The sequence below is a fragment of the Ambystoma mexicanum genome, chromosome 3q (assembly GCF_040938575.1).
Source record: "Ambystoma mexicanum isolate Mex_15411 chromosome 3q, UKY_AmexF1_1, whole genome shotgun sequence".
Lineage (NCBI taxonomy): Eukaryota > Metazoa > Chordata > Amphibia > Caudata > Ambystomatidae > Ambystoma > Ambystoma mexicanum.
This window is the reverse complement of record NC_090926.1, coordinates 353352957-353372318: the sequence shown is the minus strand read 5'-3', so window position 1 is coordinate 353372318 and position 19362 is coordinate 353352957.

The window sequence follows — 19362 nt, the reverse complement described above, 5'->3', positions numbered from 1 at the left end:
TTTACAGACTGATCCTTTGGTAGGTGGTATTTTTTAGGATCCAATTCTCTGATTCTCCCCCTCACTCGAGTCTGCCTGATCAGAGAGGCTAGCCCTAACATTTGTGAATCTGTACAGCAATGCCCGCCCATCAATTTCTGGGAGGCGCTGATCTGTCAGCCCCATGTTGCTAGTTCTACTGAAGTCTAGCATCCCCGTGGCCCTTGGTTCATATGAGCCAGTGGACATGAGGGTGGTAGAGTCCATGGTACTGAAGGGATTAAAGTCCCTGATAACAGGGGTCCTGATGTTATGCTCAGGGGTTTCTCTGTCCCTTCCTACCTCATCTCTTTCAGCCCCTATTCCCTGGTGACATGCCAAAATCGGACTCTTTTGCTCGTCTATTAAGGCCTTACTGGTCTCAATGATTTGCTCTTGAATGGCTATCTGTTTGTGGAGCCTGTCATTCTTTTCACAGAGAGCCTCATTGTCTCTCTGTGCTTCCTGCCTGGATTGGAAATACTGGACCAATTTTTGCTGCAGGAGACTCACCTCCTGTGTTTTGTCATTATTGGTCTGAGTGTTCTTTGCCAGAGCATCCTCCACCCGCCTGGTGTGCTCTAATAGCTTCTCATATTCAGTTTTAACTTCACTAAACTCCTGAAGGGCCAGCTTTCTTTCTTCTAACTTAGTTATTAATTGGCTGACTTCCTGGCCTAAGGCGTCCCTCTCCTGACTTAGAGTGCCCCTCCTCTGTTCAGCCAGGTCATTCCTCTGTTTTTTAAATGCACTAGATTTCTAGTGCTCTTCATCAGCCGGTCAAGTGGCACAAAGAGCAGAGCGCTTGCTTTGACATGTTTGCAGAGCCTGCTAGCGCAGGTTCGAACCCTGGCAGGGCCAAACTCAGCCTTTCATCCTTCCAAGGTTGATAAATGAGCACCACACACTGTGGGTAATAATAAGCAGCGCTCAGATACCTGAGGGTTTGTAGTGCTATATAAATGCAAAATTATTATTATCAAATTCCACTTGAGAGTGGATGGGCCTCATTCCGAGTATGGCGGTAAGGGATAGCAGCCACCGCTAACGAGAGCGGTGGCGGTAATCCCTTACCGCCATACTCCGAGTTCCCTTTGCGCCATGGTGGTTTTAACACCTGCTTTTAGCAGGTGTTAAAAACCATGGCGCTAAGGGACCTTGATGTAAATTACGCCACCGTAATTTACGGTGGCGTAATTGACGCCTTCCCCACTCCCATTATGCCCTATGGGGCAAGAATGGGAATGGGGAAGGGTAAATGGGGATTGGGGAATTACCGCCCCGCCAACCTTGGAATGGGGCGGTAATTCCGCCATCCACCAAGGCGCTGCCGGTCCGGGTACGGCGTCAACCAAGGCGTTAATAGCGCCATTGGTTAGCGCCGTACTCGGAATGAGGCCCGATGTCTTTAATAATTAATTTGTTATTTTCCTCTTTCAAGGATTATATGTGGTTCTGTAATGTGACTATCTGTTCTGTGCAGACTCTATTATAATTTAATTGATGTGCCTGTTTCTGTTGACTCTGTTGTAAAGAGTCAACCCTTTCCTGATACTCATCTTGCAGTGTCTGCAATCTGGTATCTTGCTCTGCCTTCTCTTGCTGTAAGAGAAGGCAGAGCAAGATACTTCTCTTCCTTTAATTTGGTAATATACTGCCTAGCCTTTGTTTCTGATTCTTGGCTCTTCTGGAGCCTTTGCTCTGCAGATTCCAGATTAGTTTGGATTTTCTGCAGTGTTTCCACTTGCTTCTTTGCCAGAACTATATTTTCTGCATGCTTTTCCTGTATTATCCCTATGTGGAGGTACAGGTAGGCTGCTATTTTGGCAATTGTACACTGCTCCCCTTTTATTTTTGGGGCCATGTACAGTTCGCTAAGTGCTTGATGTAATGGACCCTTGTCCTGCCATATATTTAGATCTATTGCAGTGACTTGTTCTTTTATTTCCTGCAGCCATACCTGTTCATCCTGTTCTGGCCACTCACCCCTGACAAACAGTTTGCGCAGGAAATGTTCCCTAGCAATATTAATTTGCACTGGGGTCGCCATCTCAGAAATATCAATTTCCTTATGGCTTATTTCAGGGTTAATTTACTTTTGCAAACAGGCCTGATTTGTTGAGTATGTCTTTTGAGGGGTGCTTGTACAGTGTAGCACAGCACACCAACCCAGAAAGGTGTCTGTAACCTGTGCTTGTACAGTGTAGCACAGCACACCAAGCCAGCAAGGTGTCTGTAACCTGCAGGCTAGTATGCTGTGTTAGACTGTCATGGGTGGTATTTCAATTCAGAATCGCGGCATGAGCCCCCAAGATGTAACGGATTTCAATCAGGCACACACCCAAGTCTCGCCTGGCATGTAGTGCGCAAATGAAACCCTTATTTTATTTTTGTCTATAAGTTCAATATTCTGAAAGATATACCACTCATATCACTCCCGTCTCAAAATACCCCCCAGGCCACACTGAACCAGGAATCAGGCTGGTTTGTAAAGGTAAATATTTATTTATCTATTTTAATATTCAAATCACACATAAGTTTAATATAGATATATATGGGGCAGCAATCACCTAACAGTGACAATACAATTCAGAATAAGCAAAGCAATTGAATTCACTTATAATGAGGCAACATAGAAAACATAGGAAAAAGAAAAGTTTTGTTTGTGCACAGATAGCGTTTAGGTTAAGATTCCCCCTGCAAAGTTTTGTTTAAATACCAATGAGCAATCCTACACCAATGTGAGTCGCCAACAGGTATTCAGGAATGAAAGACAAGTTCTAGAGTTTATAGGCAATCTTCCCTCCCCAAACAAGAGAGGAAAACCATTTTTGGAAATTGACTCTTTGAAAATGACAGGTGAAAATGGCTTTGTAAAATACTGCAAAAGGGTGCAAAAATGCTTAAATGGATAGAAATTCTAAGGAAAGCAACACTAGATAGGTCCTAACATACATGAGCTATAACATCAACAGCAATACACACTTGAGATCAGGATGGGATGGAAAAAGCAGTTTGAAATGGGGAAATGACACATGTAAACTTGTGAATTTTGCCATTTCTCTGCAAACTTTTACTATGCGGGATTGGAGAGAAACGGGTCAAATACACTGTTCTGTGATGTGGAGATAGCTAAGGGTCTTAGGTACCAGTGAGAGTTCAAATTTCCTTTCTATATTTAAAACTGAAGAAGTTATAGAGGTTTCAGCGAGAGGTGTTTTTGCAAAATAGGCGCAAAAATGAAAACAGGAATTTGATTTAAAAATAACAGATAGGTTTTCTTATACTAGATTAATGACTATGATAAAGAAGAGACCACACATGAATCCTCACGGCTACGTGGCCAGCACAACCATTCACGTGATGGGTCCTCAATTTCTACTGGGATTTACTTTAGTTACTTCAAAATCACTTGGGAGTTATGGTTTTGTAACACAGATGAGAGAGAAAATCAGCGCAATAAGGATTCTAACAATACTATGGATCTGAATTAAAGATGGGTTGGGTTGAGATAGGGATGATACAATGCAAATATATTATGGGTCACTGTTTTTCCTATTATACTTACAGTCCTTTATAAGTAAATTGGGCCTTCAGCTCTGGTCAGTGGGTTGATCAGGTCTACCGGCAGCAGGGCACCTCTGGAGGGATTTGGATCAGTGGCGCGGTTCTGGTCAATTTGGACTGCACCTCAGACTGGATTTGGATGGACCCTCTGGTCACTGGACAAGGCAGATTACAGGATGCAAGTTTCAGTGGGCAAGCCTTAATGGTAGCAAGCCAAGCTGAATCAGAACTATTTCCCCTCAAGTTTGGGATATTTGAAATTGGGTCTAGCTAGCAAGAGTTTCAGCAATGCTAGAGTCTGGATTCTGCAAAGAAATCTGGATCTTTCAAAGAATTCTGGAGTCAGCTACAAGATGAAGAGTTCTGGAATAAGGTGCTGCATGGACATCTGGATGGGTTCTGGAAGCAGTGTGTTCTGGAAGCAGTCTCTATATGTAGTGAAAGTCCTATATTTATCCATTTACAAAGTTTATGGTGTGGGCAGATTTTCCAAACACACCCCCATGGTTGTGAGTGGCTACAGGCATGTGCTTTGTTTTGGTTGGCAGTCTGAATAGAGCTGTCATTTTATGACAAGATTTAGGAACTCCCACCTGGATATTTACCCAAAACATACTTTTGCACAAATGTACATTTCTAACATTATGCACCCTCATAAAAATGGACACATATACTTTATATTCGATTGTCTACATTTACATTCACTTCCCATCTTTGTGAGAGCTGTCTTGGTCATTCTACGGATTTTTATCAATTTTACCCATAGCACTTTGGATTAATCATTTCTAATTTGGTACATCTCTGGGCGCTTATGGATCATATACATACAATTGTGTTTGCAACATTAATAGTTTTGCCACAATCAGAAATTATTATAAATGGTACAAGTTTCATAAATGTCTTCAAATCACAAGGCTGAAATTAATTTAATGTCTACCAAATTTCAGATTTATCCCTCTTTAGGTTGCTCAGTTAAAGCATTTTAAACTTTAATCCCAAATAAGGATTTCACATCAAAGTTTCCAGGCAGCAGCTGTCCAGTCCTTTGAAGTTCACTGGGAAACCTCCACATCCTGCCCCTCCTTGTAGAGGTCAATGCTCAGCCTGTCCTTTGTATTTTGGTCATCCAGAAGATGAATGTCTAATGCGGCCGCATTGTATTGCTTCTTGGCATTATGCGGGAACCATTAGCAGCCATTAGCCTTCCTGTTCTCAAGGAAGTGTCAAGCGAAGATGTCAATGTTCCCAGGCCAGGCTGTCAGATTAGAATTAAATAGTGGATTGGGCCCAGACTGGGCTCCTTGATATTAAAATATTTTCATTCACATATAAAATATAAGCACAGTTTATAATGGATTTAAACATTTTAAAATAATTAGCCCTTCACAAACATGCTTTAAATAGTGGATTTAGCAATTTCTTAGAAAAAGAAACACCTTTAAATGGGTTTGACAGCTAGTTTCCTTTTGCAGCTGTCAGGCAGGGAGGCCTGGATTCCTCTGACTGCCTGGAGAATCCATGATTTCAGCACACTTTCCTTTCCATAATACTCTGGGAAAATGACTGAATTTTTAATTGCATTTTCAGATTAGGCCCTTCTGTGGCCTTGTTTCAGGTGACAGATGACAGGTGACAGATGACAGATGACAGGCAACAGCAGTGATTCCTGTTTTTACACCACTTTGCGTGTGTGTGTGGCAGAGTGTGCAGCTCTTTTGATGGTTTATGAACTCTGCGCAATCTTGCAGATTTGGCGTGCACAGGGGTTATTGCCTCCATTTTTGGCAGTTTCCTTTCCCCATTGGCAAAAGGCTGCAGTGTGGCGCATTGGCGTGGATAACAATACTCCACAGTGACATGCCTGTTCCATTGTTGTATTCACGACAGACACCAGTTAATTTTTTGGGAAGAGACTTAATGACAAAACTTAACATGACGATTTTGTTTACTGACAAAGGTATAGTGTGTGCCAGTCCTGGAATACACCATATGAATGTGGGTGAATTTATATTGCATTTACAGGGCAATTGGCTCTGTGAGGTGTGCCCATTGAACCAGAAGTTTTCCTTTATGGTGTGAGCATTCTGTTAATATGGCTACCTGGCTTAGTGGGAAAGATTATGAGTATACCTGATGAATTTTTACTTAGACCACAGATACCTATGGAAGAAGGAGAGGACAGACCATCCACCTAGAGTTAGATGCAGCCATAGTACGAGGGGAAATTGCAATGCTCGAAGGAACCGATGAGGAGGGTACACCATGGAGAACAGTGAATGCCATCGGGTAAGACTGACATCACTGAAGATGAGATATTTGGATGTGGTCCATCAGATGACGAAGTAATGTTCTTTATGAGCATTACATATTGGAATAGAATAGAGAAAAGGGAGATCCCACAGCGCATGGCGATAATGTGGCATTTTTTGATGAAGACTTGGCCCTTATGATGTGGGCCTATTAAAAGGAGTAGGGGAGGTTAAAATAAAGCTGAAACCAGGAGCGATTTTATCTTGAGCAAGACTTTACCTCATGTCACGAGAGGTTAATGAGGGCATTTGTTAGACAATTTCAGCACAGATGGAAAAGGTATTCTGGTACCATCAGAATCATCGTGTAATACTGCGGTATACCCTGTGAAAAAATCAAACGGAAGGTTGTGGAGATTTATACAAGATATGAGCCTGATTAACCAGATTGTAGAGGCAGAGTTTCCTTTAGTTCATAACCCAGCAAAAATACTATGCAGTATACCAGTAGAAGTGCAATATTTCACAGTGATTGATTTGAAGAATGTGTTTTTCTCAATCCCATTGCACAAAGACTCACAAGACTTGACTTCATTTACGTTCTGTCAAATCCATCTGAACACACTCTTTGCCCCAAGGGTACTCTGAGTCCCCATCGATCTTTAACAGAGTCCTACAGATGGACCTAGGCAATATTGAATTGAAAAGCACTGTGATACACTATGTAAATGATATTTTGATTTGTAGTACAAAAGAAGATGAGTGCAGACAAGATTCGATTCAGTTAATGACTATTCTAGCAAACAAAGGATACAAAGTAGACAAAGAGAAGTTGCAGTACTGTCAAGAAGAGGTGTTGTACATAGGCCAGTTGATCTCACATGAGGGAAAGAAGGTAACACCTGAAAGGGCTAAAGCTATCATGAAAACTGCAAAACCGCACACTGTGAAACATATGCAACCGTTTTTGGAATGATGTAATTATGTGAGAGCATGGGTGTTTGACTATTGTTCATACACAAGACCCCTTTTACAGGCTTTAAGGAAAGCAGAGGTGAATAAGGAGAAAATGAATGGACTGAGGAAATTGAGGGATAGTTTGAAGATTTGAAGAAAGCAATGTGTACAGCTCCTGTTTTAGGAATTCTCAATTATGCTGAGGAGTTTTTCTTGTTTTCACATACAATGGGGACAGTTATGACAGCAGTAGTTACACAGATGACTACATTAGGGTACAAACCTCTGGCATATTACAGTGGGATTTTAGACCCGGTTATGAAAAGGCATTTTCCTTGTGAACATTCATTGGCAGCCGCTGCGTTCGACATTGAAAAGTCTACAAGTATTGTAATCGGTTGTTCTATGATGATTTTTGTGGAACAGGCTTTGTTTGCCATTTTGGAGAAACCCAAGGGTACATTGACATCTAAAAGAGCTTCTGTATATGAAGTAATAATATAGAATCCAGCGATTAAAATTGTCAGATGTAAAATAGTGAACCTGCCACCTTTGTGGCAGAGGGTGAGTATGTGCATGACTGCACAAATTATATAGAGTCTTATGGCGATATAATGCGCGTAAAAGAGAATGCATTTTCAGGAGGGGAAATTCTCTTTATTGATAGTTCTTTGAAAATTGATCAAACACGTGAAGAAAGGCATTCTGGCGCAGCTGTAGTGAGGCATAAAGCAAATGGTGAATTTGAGGTTGTAGCAAGTGCAAGACTACCATCTAGCTTTTCAGCGCATGCGGCAGAATTGGTAGCACTTATTGTCATGCTCGAAAAATATGAATGTGAAGTCAACCGTACATGTGGGACTAGCACATTGGAAAAGGAGGGGCTACCGACAATCGGACGGCACTCCAGTGCAGCGCGCATCATTATTGGACAGGCTTATTAAGGCACTATGACTCCCAGTAGCCATAGCGATAGTTAAATGCACAGCGCATATTAAGAAAACTGATTTTATCTCTTGCAGAAACGAAGCTGCAGACAGAGAAGCCAAAAGGGCTGCATATTCTTCAGATATTATAAGTTTTGATACTCCAGATGTCAAGGAGAAGGTAGTTACAATAATGGTAGTGAAAGAAGGATTTAATCATTTGCCAACAGCCCAGTTAATGGAGATTCAAGGCAGTGCACCACAGCAAGAGCAGGAATTCTGGAAGCGAAGGGGGTGTTCTTTATCAGCCACAGAATCATTATGGTGACAGGACAGTATTGGAAAGCCAGTAATGTCAGTAGCATTGTTAAAGGGAGTGCTTGAACAGCTGCACTACCCTGCTCATGTGACTAGGGAAAGTCTTGCTGCAACAATTGCAGAAGACTGGTTCATGCTGAACCTTTTACAACACATTGCATTTTATGTAGTAAACTGCATTGTATGTCAAATGTTTACAGCTGGACATACACTGCAAACAATTAGGTGAGTAATTCCTCAATCAAATGGTCCTTTTCAGCATTTACATATCGATTATGTTGATATGCTGTAAGTATGTAATGGATACAGGTATCTAGTAGTGGTGGTGTGTCCCTTCTCTAGGTGGATTGAAGCAGGCCCTTTTATACAACCTTATGCCACTTGCACAGTGAAGTTTTTAGTACGTAAAGTTTTTGCAAGATGCGGAGTGTGTGAAGTGCTGAGATCCGATAATGCGCCACATTTAGTATTTAAACAAATAGGATTATTGTTAAGCATTAAACACAAGTTTTCTTCTGCTTATCACCCACAAGTGAACGGTATATGTGAGAAACTCAACGGCCTTCTTAAGGAAAGAGACGCCAAGCTTAAGATGACACTGAAAAAGGGATGGCTATGTTGCCTACCCCTAGCTTTATATGCCCTAAGAAATCAGTCCGGGTCAGACCACCACCTCACAACCCATGAGCTAGTGACAGAAGACAAAGGAAATTGCCTTTAACTCCTCCATCGAGGAGTAGAAGTGATGCCCAGAGTACACCAAAAATGTTAGGAAATGAATTAAATGAATATTTGACATGTATGACCGCTAGTATCTCTGTCATTTCAGATCAACTCAGGCATCAGGGGGGTCGGTCTCAGAACACAGATGAAAACCATTCAACAACCGGATCTTCATAACTATTATCAGCACCGAGACTTTTTACTGGTGACAATGTGCTGATCAGAAACTTCACTCAGGAGTGGCATGAGCCAAGATTCATTGGACCTTATGTAGTGGAGAACATTACTCCCTCAGAAGTAATATTTCAAGGCAGACAAGCTTGGATCCATCTGAATGACATCAAGCTCTATACCGGCGAGGCCACAGCACCCCCATACATCGTACAGAAGCAAGACAAGACAAGAAGAAGAATCTCAGCGTGTGCAGACTCGCTCGATGACAAAGAAGAAGGACAATAAACCAACAGATTGACACATAAATGCAGATTTGCATTTGGACTGTGGCTCTCACTGGACACTCCATATAGATTTTATAGCAGGTGTGCAAACCTGTTGCTTGAGTCACAGAATTCTTTGAAAATTAACTTTAGAAAGTTGTTGATGCATCATAAATATGCCTGAACTAGATTTCGAGTTTGGTCTCGATAATTGGAAGCAGAAGCAGTATCCCGATTAATTTGTTACTGGATACTTGTTTAATTGAGTCTTTGGTTCAGACGGAGATGCCCATAGACCTCTACTTGCTATCTTTGTGTTTATTCTTCAAGCTTATGCTGCCCTTGTTAGAAGAGATGTGGACACTCACACTTTTTTACAGGATCCTAAGAATGGGCCTGTGATTAGAAAGCTGCTTACAGTGATAGTGGAAGAAATTTTGCAGCTGCAAAACCTATTATAAAGTATCTGATTAAAAAGTGTTTTTCCTTCCTTAATTGAGTATAGCAAAACTGAGGAATCTTGAAAAGGGTACAACTTTAAGGAATGATCAAGCCGAAGAAACTCCAGAATTCCATAAATGGTGTGGGTTAATATTCTGATGTGTAATATGTGCATGCTCAGTTTCTATCTTTGTCTTCCTGTTTCTTCTGGTTCACACTCTTTATTTCATTGGTCGAAGAAATTTCCCTTTGATTCTCTCCACTCCATTAACTCGTGTAGACTTGCCCATTACCGATGAGCCAATGTCTCAAGTGTTTTCTTCCCAGAGCAGAGAAGCTTTAGAGTTGTTTCCGTGGGCTGCTGACATTTTAAGGGGAAGACACAGGAGAAGTGCAGAGGAAGATGATAATGGGATTGACACATATTTAGACAGTACAGCACACTTGGGTAATAACCTGTGTTATCAGCACATGAAAAAGGTGAGAGAGAGAACTTCCAAGGAGAGTTGCTATGTTTGTGCTCTCATACCGCATGATATGACAAGTGTATGCTATGGGGAACTCCAAGATATACATAGCTACAGAAGTACCAGTGCAAAACGCTCATTTCCTAACACATCTCATACTCTGCCAGACAAAAGGACATATTCCAGGGTCAAACAGTATCCTTGATAAGGATAACTGAAAAGACATCCCAAAGTGAGGATAACGATGTGCAAGATCTGAAAACAAGAGAGAAACCAGAAACACAGAATTTAGTGATAAGATATGAACAGCCTGAAATGAACGGAGCAGGAATCAGAAGAGAAGAAAACAGGTACATAGATTGTCAAGGCAAGAATCAAGAAGAGATGCAGAGATGTAAGGAAAGTGGTCAATTGCAAATGAAAGGAATCATGTTGACTCTGGGAGGATGGGCGGAAGGCCTGATTGCGTGCAAGGCAGCAGCACTAACAGGATATTATGAGCCAGTTATAGAAACTTCGGAGACTGAATGTAATCACTACTGGCTGAAAATTGTGAAGTTGTTGACATGGGTCGATGATAAAGGTGATATTGCAGATAGTACCTCTGGCCAGTGCAGCTCTGTGTTTCAGTAATAATGGCACTAGGAAAGTTGGAGTAAATCATCAGTGTGGCCACATTTTTGATGTACCAGGCATGAAGGATGGAACAGTAGTTCTGATGGACCACTACTGGGCCTGTGGGTCCACAGCTTACATGAAGTTGCCCAAAGATTGGGTCGGGATGTGCTCCATAGTGCTTATTTACGTTCCAGCATTAGTGATTCCGAAACGCGACCTGAAAATTGGAGAGTTTCCAAAAGCAGATGCGAATTTGAGAAAGAAAAGATCACCCGAATTCCTCAACCGGACACAAAGGGAGAATTATTTCGCAGCTAAATCGATAGAAGCATTTGATTCTATTCCATATGAGCACAGGTTGTTCAGACAGACTTAAGCAGTATTCACAACAATTTTTATGCCTGGGATCCAGACGATGGCCAATGCCAAATGGTTACAGATTACCAGATGGGAGCTCCTGCAGACAATCCACACTACCATAAAGGGATTCAATGTGATCAAGGAAGAATTGAGGGCCATAAGGCTGATGACCCTCCAGAACAGATATGTCCTTGATATGATCACAGCGATGGATGGAGGTGTTTGCGCCATAATCGGAGAATCATGTTGCACGTTCCTACCTTCTCACGATGACGAGAATGGGACTTTGACAGAGGCTATAACATTGCTAACTAAGGTACACGATCAAATGGAAGATGAGACAGAGGATATTGCAGATGGCAGCTGGTTCGCGTCTATCTTCTCCTGGGTTGCACAATGGATGGCGAATATCTTCGAATTCCGGGAAGCAATACTGGTGATGGTGATGTTTGGATTCTGTGTGATCAGGATAATAATCATACAGTGTAAGAAGACAGCAAAGAAGGCAGTAGGAATGAAGATCATGATAGATGTCGAATCAGGGTTTGGACCCAAGGAGTTGACAGATGAAGAAATCAGAAAATATATAGAGGCTAGCATTTTAGCACCCGAGGGAACAAAGTTCTTGCATCCAAGAAATCATAGGAAGTACATGGGACAATGGATCTGCTGTAATCCAAATGGACAATGCAGTCACATGACCTCGAGTGTTGATGAACATGTAAAATCAGCAATATCCCTGAAGGGAGTGGTGAAGGTCTGGACTCAAAAGAAGCACTTTTTCAAGAGAGGATACCAAGATGTGGAGACTTGTGAAGGAGTGGTTGATAAATCAACCAGAGGGGGAGTATAGACGAGAAGCTGAATGTCTCTGCAGGAAGTCCCGCCCCTATTCTGCCAATATGTTGGAAACCGGAATTCGCGACATGTTCAACGCCAGTAATGGTGCCTATCCCACGAAGAGCCTTTGAGGCAAGGTATCCACTGAGAAAACCCTATATTATGTATCCCCAAAGAGATGACGGTCTCCTGAGGGAGATCCCAGAAGAAGTGTGAAGATGTGAAAAGGAAAGGCTGGTGAAGTCATAGGAAATAAGGGTGACACACTGAGAAGGATGACTGAAGAAGAAAATGCATAGATTTTATAGAATCTGATGGCGAAGTAAAGAATTGAGAAGATTTTCTTGTGAGAAATGAAGATTGCACGTGTAAAGAAGCACTGCAGAAAATACAAGCAGTTATATGACTGTACAGGTGCTGTAACGCAGGTAGATTGAAAAGTAAAGGCTGGCTATACGTAGTGAATAGACTGCAGGTGGTGCAGCCAATATATATAGAATCTGGACATTCCATGTCACAATTTTAGTAAGCTTAACCCATGGAGAAAGAAGGATGGATAGCTATGTGTGTGTTGCAGCAAAGAAAGAAGCCGGAGCTCGAAGATGGACCAAGGAAAGGCTGTTTGGCCTGATGTCAAAGGCTAAGGCAGCCAAAACTGGTTATCATTCCTTGAAGAACAGTGAATGTGAGACTCTGAGTCATCCCTTGTTAAGTTGCAAAGAGAGAGCACCATGAGTGACAAGTTTCTTTATTCAAAACAATTAAATGCTATAATATGGGCCAATTCATGGTCTCCTGTCACGTGAGTTCAGGATGGCAATAGATGTGGGCATACAGACCTTAACCTTGATAAGAACATGCTCACACTCCCATATAGTCCCAGAGAAGAAAAGCTACTACAAGGCCAAGTTCAAAGACAATCTGAATGGCAGAAGGCATGAGTGTTGAGAGATGACGGGCTAATTGCCAGTGGAGGTACGATGAAGTCCATCCACCAGCACCTGGGATACAAATTTACGTGCTGCTAGGGAGTCGAATGCTCCAGAAGGGTACACGCTTGCCAACAAATTTTAGAGGGACACATAATGGAGGGCCTTATAGTTTGAGAGCCAATGATATGCTGTGTACTTAATAACTGTTGAAGATGACATGCACTAGGGGAGGGCATAAGTTGTCCACCTGAGTGTAGAGACCCAATCACAATCAAATCCCTTATAGAAACCTTTACTTAGATATTCCCCTTGGACCATCCACAATCTCACATAGGTTTTCTTAGTTTGCCACATAGTATGACATCACGTATGACACATTTTTGTTATTTAAGAATGCTTTTTTATTAAATGCTCTGAGACTATACTGTGTGACGTCCGTTGATGTCCGTTGTAACTCCCTGTTTTAGATAATTGAGAATAAAATAGAGACATTTTGCCAGCTTCCTGAGTTGGTCTTAATTTATGGTGTAAGCGTTATTCTCCATCCCATCCATCATACGATGTGTTGCCTCGATTAAAAGGACAATAAGGGTTCACTATTATTAGGTGCCAAACATTTTGATGTGTGTGTGTGTGTGCGCGTGTGTGTGTGTGTGCGCGTGCGTGCGTGCGTGCGTGCGTGTGTGTGTGTGTATATATATATATTTAATTGAAGTGCAGCACATTGGGATACTCAGGAACAGATTAACTCAGCAGGTTCCCGTTCATCTCCCCCCCCTTAACACCATATGCCCTATAATATCATTTTGTATGGCACTGTGAACTATTTCTCTTATAATATATATGTGCTCTTGGGCTTTTCAAAAGGAATGTACTGAGATAAGCCATTCCTGAGTTTCTAAATGCGCTGAATTTCAAGGGTTTTGATTGCGTTAAGTTTACTCAAATTAACTACACTTCAATTAATGTTTTTTCCTTGAATCTAATGCTCACTGTATATATTTCACCACCACTGTGCATGACCTTTGGCTATGCTCACTGTATAGTTTTCAGTGCCACTGTCCATGGCTTTCGGGCATCGCCACTGTATAGTTTTCGGTACCACTAGCCATGGCCTTTCTTTTAACACTATGGCCTTCGGCCCTACCTACTCTCTATTTATTTTAAAACTAACAGGCAACTGGGCACGATCTTCGGCCATGCCCACATTATATTTTACAACATTACCATGCCTTCAGCCATTTAAAATAAATGCTACCGTTCCACTGGCCATGGCCAGTGATTTGATTTTTCACCCCCGACGTCACTGTAGCTGTAAAAATAGGTAATTATTTTTTATAATTATTTTTCTATAACCTTTTGCCTTGCCCACTGTATATTTTTCGGCGCCTTGGCCGTGCCCCTTGTGTATTTTAAAACACTAACTGGCCGCTAACCATGGCCTTCAGCCGTGCCCAATGTATTTTTTAAATCACTCCCTGCTCACTATCCAGTGTCCACGGCCTTCAGTAAATGGCTTTTTTCTAGGTTTTATTTTCGATGCCCTGCAGTATAAACTTGGGTTCAACTGCGGTTACCACTCGCATTGAGGATAAAAAGATGCCTGCGTTTTCATTTAAAAACACCTGGATACTCAATTTATCCGTGCAGATATAGCTGTTTATTTTTAAGAAGGTGGCTCTCTCTTGCCCCTCAAATAATTTACAAAAGTACTGGACATAATAAACCCAAACCACAAACGAATCGCAAGTCAATGCTTCTTGCCCAAGTTGTTTCAAACCTGGTCCAAATCTGTGCACTGGTTTTGGCTGTGCGGTCAAGCAAAAATGTACCTTTTTATCTATGGGGAAATGAATGGGGACCAGGCCCCATCAGATCTCTAACTCGGTGCTTTAGGGCAGAGGCAGACAATCAGAGATCTGCACCAGTCTGCTCTCTGTCTTTTCCCTTCACACCTGGTTTTCCAACTGCCTTTGACAGCACGCAATTAATTATCCAGTCTCTCTGCTTGTAGAGGATTATGCAATGGAACTTCAGATTGAATGATTCCACGTGCCTTTTCACCAGGAGTTGCATCTCATGACTAAGTAGACAGTACTCTACTTTAAATGAATGATTGCCTTTTACTGTCCATAGCTATTGAAGCCACCGTCCATCTAAGATTGACAGTTTAGCTTTAACACTTTATTTACTTAAAACAACTTTTTTTATTTATTTCGTCTGTTGTTGCTGGATTTTGAAGAGCAGCATGGCATTAATGAGCATGCCATTTTCAATCTGCATGTACCATTTGATTTTTGTGAAAGGCGAGCCACTGCAATTTAAATGATCACCAACGGGTCTTCATTTTTAGGAGAAGGTGGACCTCTACACAGGCAACAGAAACCTGTAACAAACGAGCAGGCGTTTTATGTTTGGTGCTGGTGTAGAGAAAGTAGATTGTATCTGTGGCAAAGCAGGTGTATGAAACTGTAACTGCTGAGGTGATAACATTGCCTCAAAGGTGTTAATTACATATTTGATGATATCTGCGGGGTGGGCATTACCAGCAATTTATCAGACTCAATACTGCCACTCTTAAGTTCAAGCAAGGTGGTTATCAATAGAGTTATAGTGGAGCTAGGGTGACCAGACATCCATGTTTTGCCGGGACCATCCTGGTATTTAAACCTCCATCCCGGTATCCTGAAACTTTTCAAAGTTTAAAAAGCCCATCCCGGGATTTGGGGGTCGGGTGGATACCGTCCCCTTTTTTGCCAAACAGATGGAAAGATCCCGACATTGGGACCGATTTCGCTCTCCACACTCACTTTGAATCCCCTCCCACATACCTTCTCCCCTTCCTCTAGGTCTTCTCGCCTCAAAACACTAACAGTGCTCTGTGTCTCCAACATTCGCCACGACTGCAGCTTCATTATCGTCCCATTTGTATGTCAGTCCTTCTTTTGTTTTTATTGGCACTGAAACTGCAGTCCTACCTCTATGTCAGTGCCTGTCGCGATTTTTCATTTTGAAAATCTGGTCACCCTGTGTGGAGCCTTTAGTAAAGTTCTGGTGTTTTTCTCAGCGAGAACGATATTGCCGAACATAATTGGAGGGCAAATGATCCGTGGCTGATTTACAGTTGACAGTCTGCAATGTAGTTATTAATGTTGTTTCAGGAGCAACGCGTTTCTGAAACCATGTAACCAGCCGGTGTTTCCTTTCAAAGAAAAAGTAATTCGCTGTTACCGTATGGCCACTAGAATAAAGATTATCTAATGAAGTATTTCAAGTCAACCCTCCCCCATTTGTAATATCACGGATTTTCTGGAGGAGACGTGAAAGTGTGATTCTAATTTCAGGATGTGTCATGTTTTCTTTCACAGAAAGCAGAAGAGCTAAACATATTGAATATAAGACATGGGCTTTCATTGGAAGGTGAATAGTATTATTACATTTTTCAACATTGACTCATGGCAGACACTTTAAACGTACATCTGCTCCCTTAAAACCTTGTGTTATGTAGTTGTCTTGTATGTGACATTTTCAATGCAATACTTTTAAATGGTACACGTAGCTTGCAATTCAGGCCCCCCTATCAGAGCCATTTGTAGTCTTGTAGGAATTGAAAGGCCCTGTGCGGCAAAAGATGTGCAGCCTCTGCTAATTTGCATATGTATTGGCATCTCTCTGATACCACAGAAAATCTCGGTGTCCAGTCATTCTTTCGAAAACTTAGTTTCGACATACAAAAGTTCAGAATACAAAGTTTTGAAAACAAAAGTTTTGAATGCATTTTTTTTCATGTTTAAGGTTTTATTATAGTTTCGTATAGAAAAAAAAGTTTGTTTAAAAAAGAAAACGGGGGGTTAGGGAGGAACCCCCCATTAAAAACATTTTTTTTTTAAATGCATTCAAAACTTTTGTTTTCGAGACTTTTGTGTCGAAACATTTGTATTTCGAAACTATCACTGTCGAAAATATCTCTATAAACCAAAATCTCACAAGTCTGTGATACTTGAAAGGATTGTGGGGCATTACGTTACATGAGTGAGCCAAGAGACACACTTGTTGATGCAGTTTATGAGTGAGCCAAGAGACAAACTTAGTGATGCAGTTTATGAGTGAGACAGAGATAGTGATGCGGTATATGAATGAGCCAAGAGACAAACTTAGTGATTCAGTTTATGAGTGAGACAAAGATAGTGATGCGATATATGAGTGAGCCAAGAGACAAACTTAGTGATTCAGTTTATGAGTGAGACAAAGATAGTGATGCGGTATATGAGTGAGCCAAGAGACAAACTTAGTGATTCAGTTTATGAGTGAGACAAAGATAGTGATGCGGTATATGAGTGAGCCAAGAGACAAACTTAGTGATTCAGTTTATGAGTGAGACAAAGATAGTGATGCGGTATATGAGTGAGCCAAGAGACAAACTTTGTGATTCAGTTTATGAGTGATCCAAGAGATAAACTTAGAGATGCAGTATGTGAGTGAGCCAATAGACAAACTTAGTGATGCAGTATATGAATGAGCCAAGAGACACACTTGTTGATGCAGTTTATGAGTGAGCCAAGAGACAAACTTAGTGATGCAGTTTATGAGTGAGACAAAGATAGTGATGCGGTATATGAGTGAGCCAAGAGACAAACTTAATGATTCAGTTTATAAGTGATCCAAGAGATAAACTTAAAGATGTAGTATTTGAGTGAGCCAAGAGACACACTTAGAGATGCAGTATATGAGTGAGCCAAGAGACACACTTAGAGATGCAGTATGTGAGTGAGCCAAGAGACGAACTTAGTGATGCAGTTTGAGTGATCCACGAGACAAACTTAGAGATGCAGTATGTGAGTGAGCCAAGAGACAAACTTAGTGATGCAGTATATGAGTGAGCCAAGAGACACACTTAGAGATGCAGTATGTGAGTGAGCCAAGAGACACACTTAGAGATGCAGTATGTGAGTGAGCCAAAAGACAAACTTAGTGATGCAGTATATGAGTGAGCCAAGAGACACACTTAGAGATGCAGTATGTGAGTGATCCAAGAGATAAACTTAGAGATGCAGTATGTGAGTGAGCCAAGAGACAAACTTGGTGATGCAGTATATGAATGAGCCAGGAGACACACTTAGTGATTCAGTTTATGAGTGAGCCGAGACACACTTAGTGATTCAGTTTATGAGTGAGCCAAGAGACACACTTAGTGATTCAGTGTATGAGTGAGCCAAGAGACACACTTAGTGATTCAATATATGAATGATTATTATTATTGTAGACAGAGTAATGCCACAATGAGTGAAGCTTTTCTCCATAGTATATTTTCTAAGGGCTTCTAATTTTTGGCAGATAAGGCATAGTGAGATCAAATGATGTGCCTCCGATCACATACATTGTGGTTGGTAGAAATATGGTTCACTTTGAGGAGAACTCATTTATAAATAGGACATTAAAAGTACCCCATTCACAAAAAACTACTCATATATATATATTTTTCTTCTGGAAAAAAGTCAAATAAAAAGAATGACATATGGGCCTCATTACAACCCTGGCAGTGACAGTATGAGCAGTGCGGCTAATGCACCAGCATCGTTCATACCGTCCCGCACATAATGAGTTATGCTTGCGGGTGCCTGACAGCCCCCCAGGCCTTACTTGCCAGGCTGTGCGGCACCCACGAGCATAACTCGTAATTGCGCCGGCACCGTTATCAACAGTGCCGGTGCATCAAGAGCACGGCAACACTGCCACCCGCGAATGGGCAATTACCGGCCCGTTTAACTCGTAATGGGCCGGTTATTGCCCAATCGCGGGAGGTGGTGCCGGTAACGAGCATGGCAGTAGCCATGCCTGCCATACCGGCACGGCTACCGCCTTCTCGTAATGAGGCCAATAGACATTTTATATTCCACAATCTTCAACGGTGGAATATTCCAAACTTACAAGTACCAGAATGAAAAGCCATGCAAGAGTAAAACATGGCCTCTAGGTTGTGTAAATGGACTCTCAAAGCTCAAAAACACACAACAAAAAATACTGTGTGACAAGGCCTCCTGTTTGTACTCATTAGACACATGCATGCAGCATATGTGAAGAGATAGTAAAGTTCTACAAAAAAGCAAATAGGTTTGTTAAACAAAAAAGCAAATAGGTTTGTTAAACAAACACCCATTAAACTAGCTTTCCATTTAAATGCTCGGCCAGTTAAGTATTTGTGGGGCTCCAGTGGGAAATGCAGGGCCGAGTATGCTGGATTTCAGCAGACGTGTGCAAGAGAAGTTGTCTCTGTTGGTGCTCGGGAAACACTAGGTTGACAGTATAGTTTTATCTACAGTGTTGCGCTACATATAATAATAATGGGATCCAAATGAATGGCAAGGGAGGAGAACAGAACATCTTCTCCTTGAAGGAGAGCTCACCTTCACTGCGCTTGCTTGCACAGTAGATAACTCCACTGGCTCACTGCATCACTCCGCTGCGCACACGACGGTAAAGAAGCCTGCACACAAGCATTCCAAAAACTA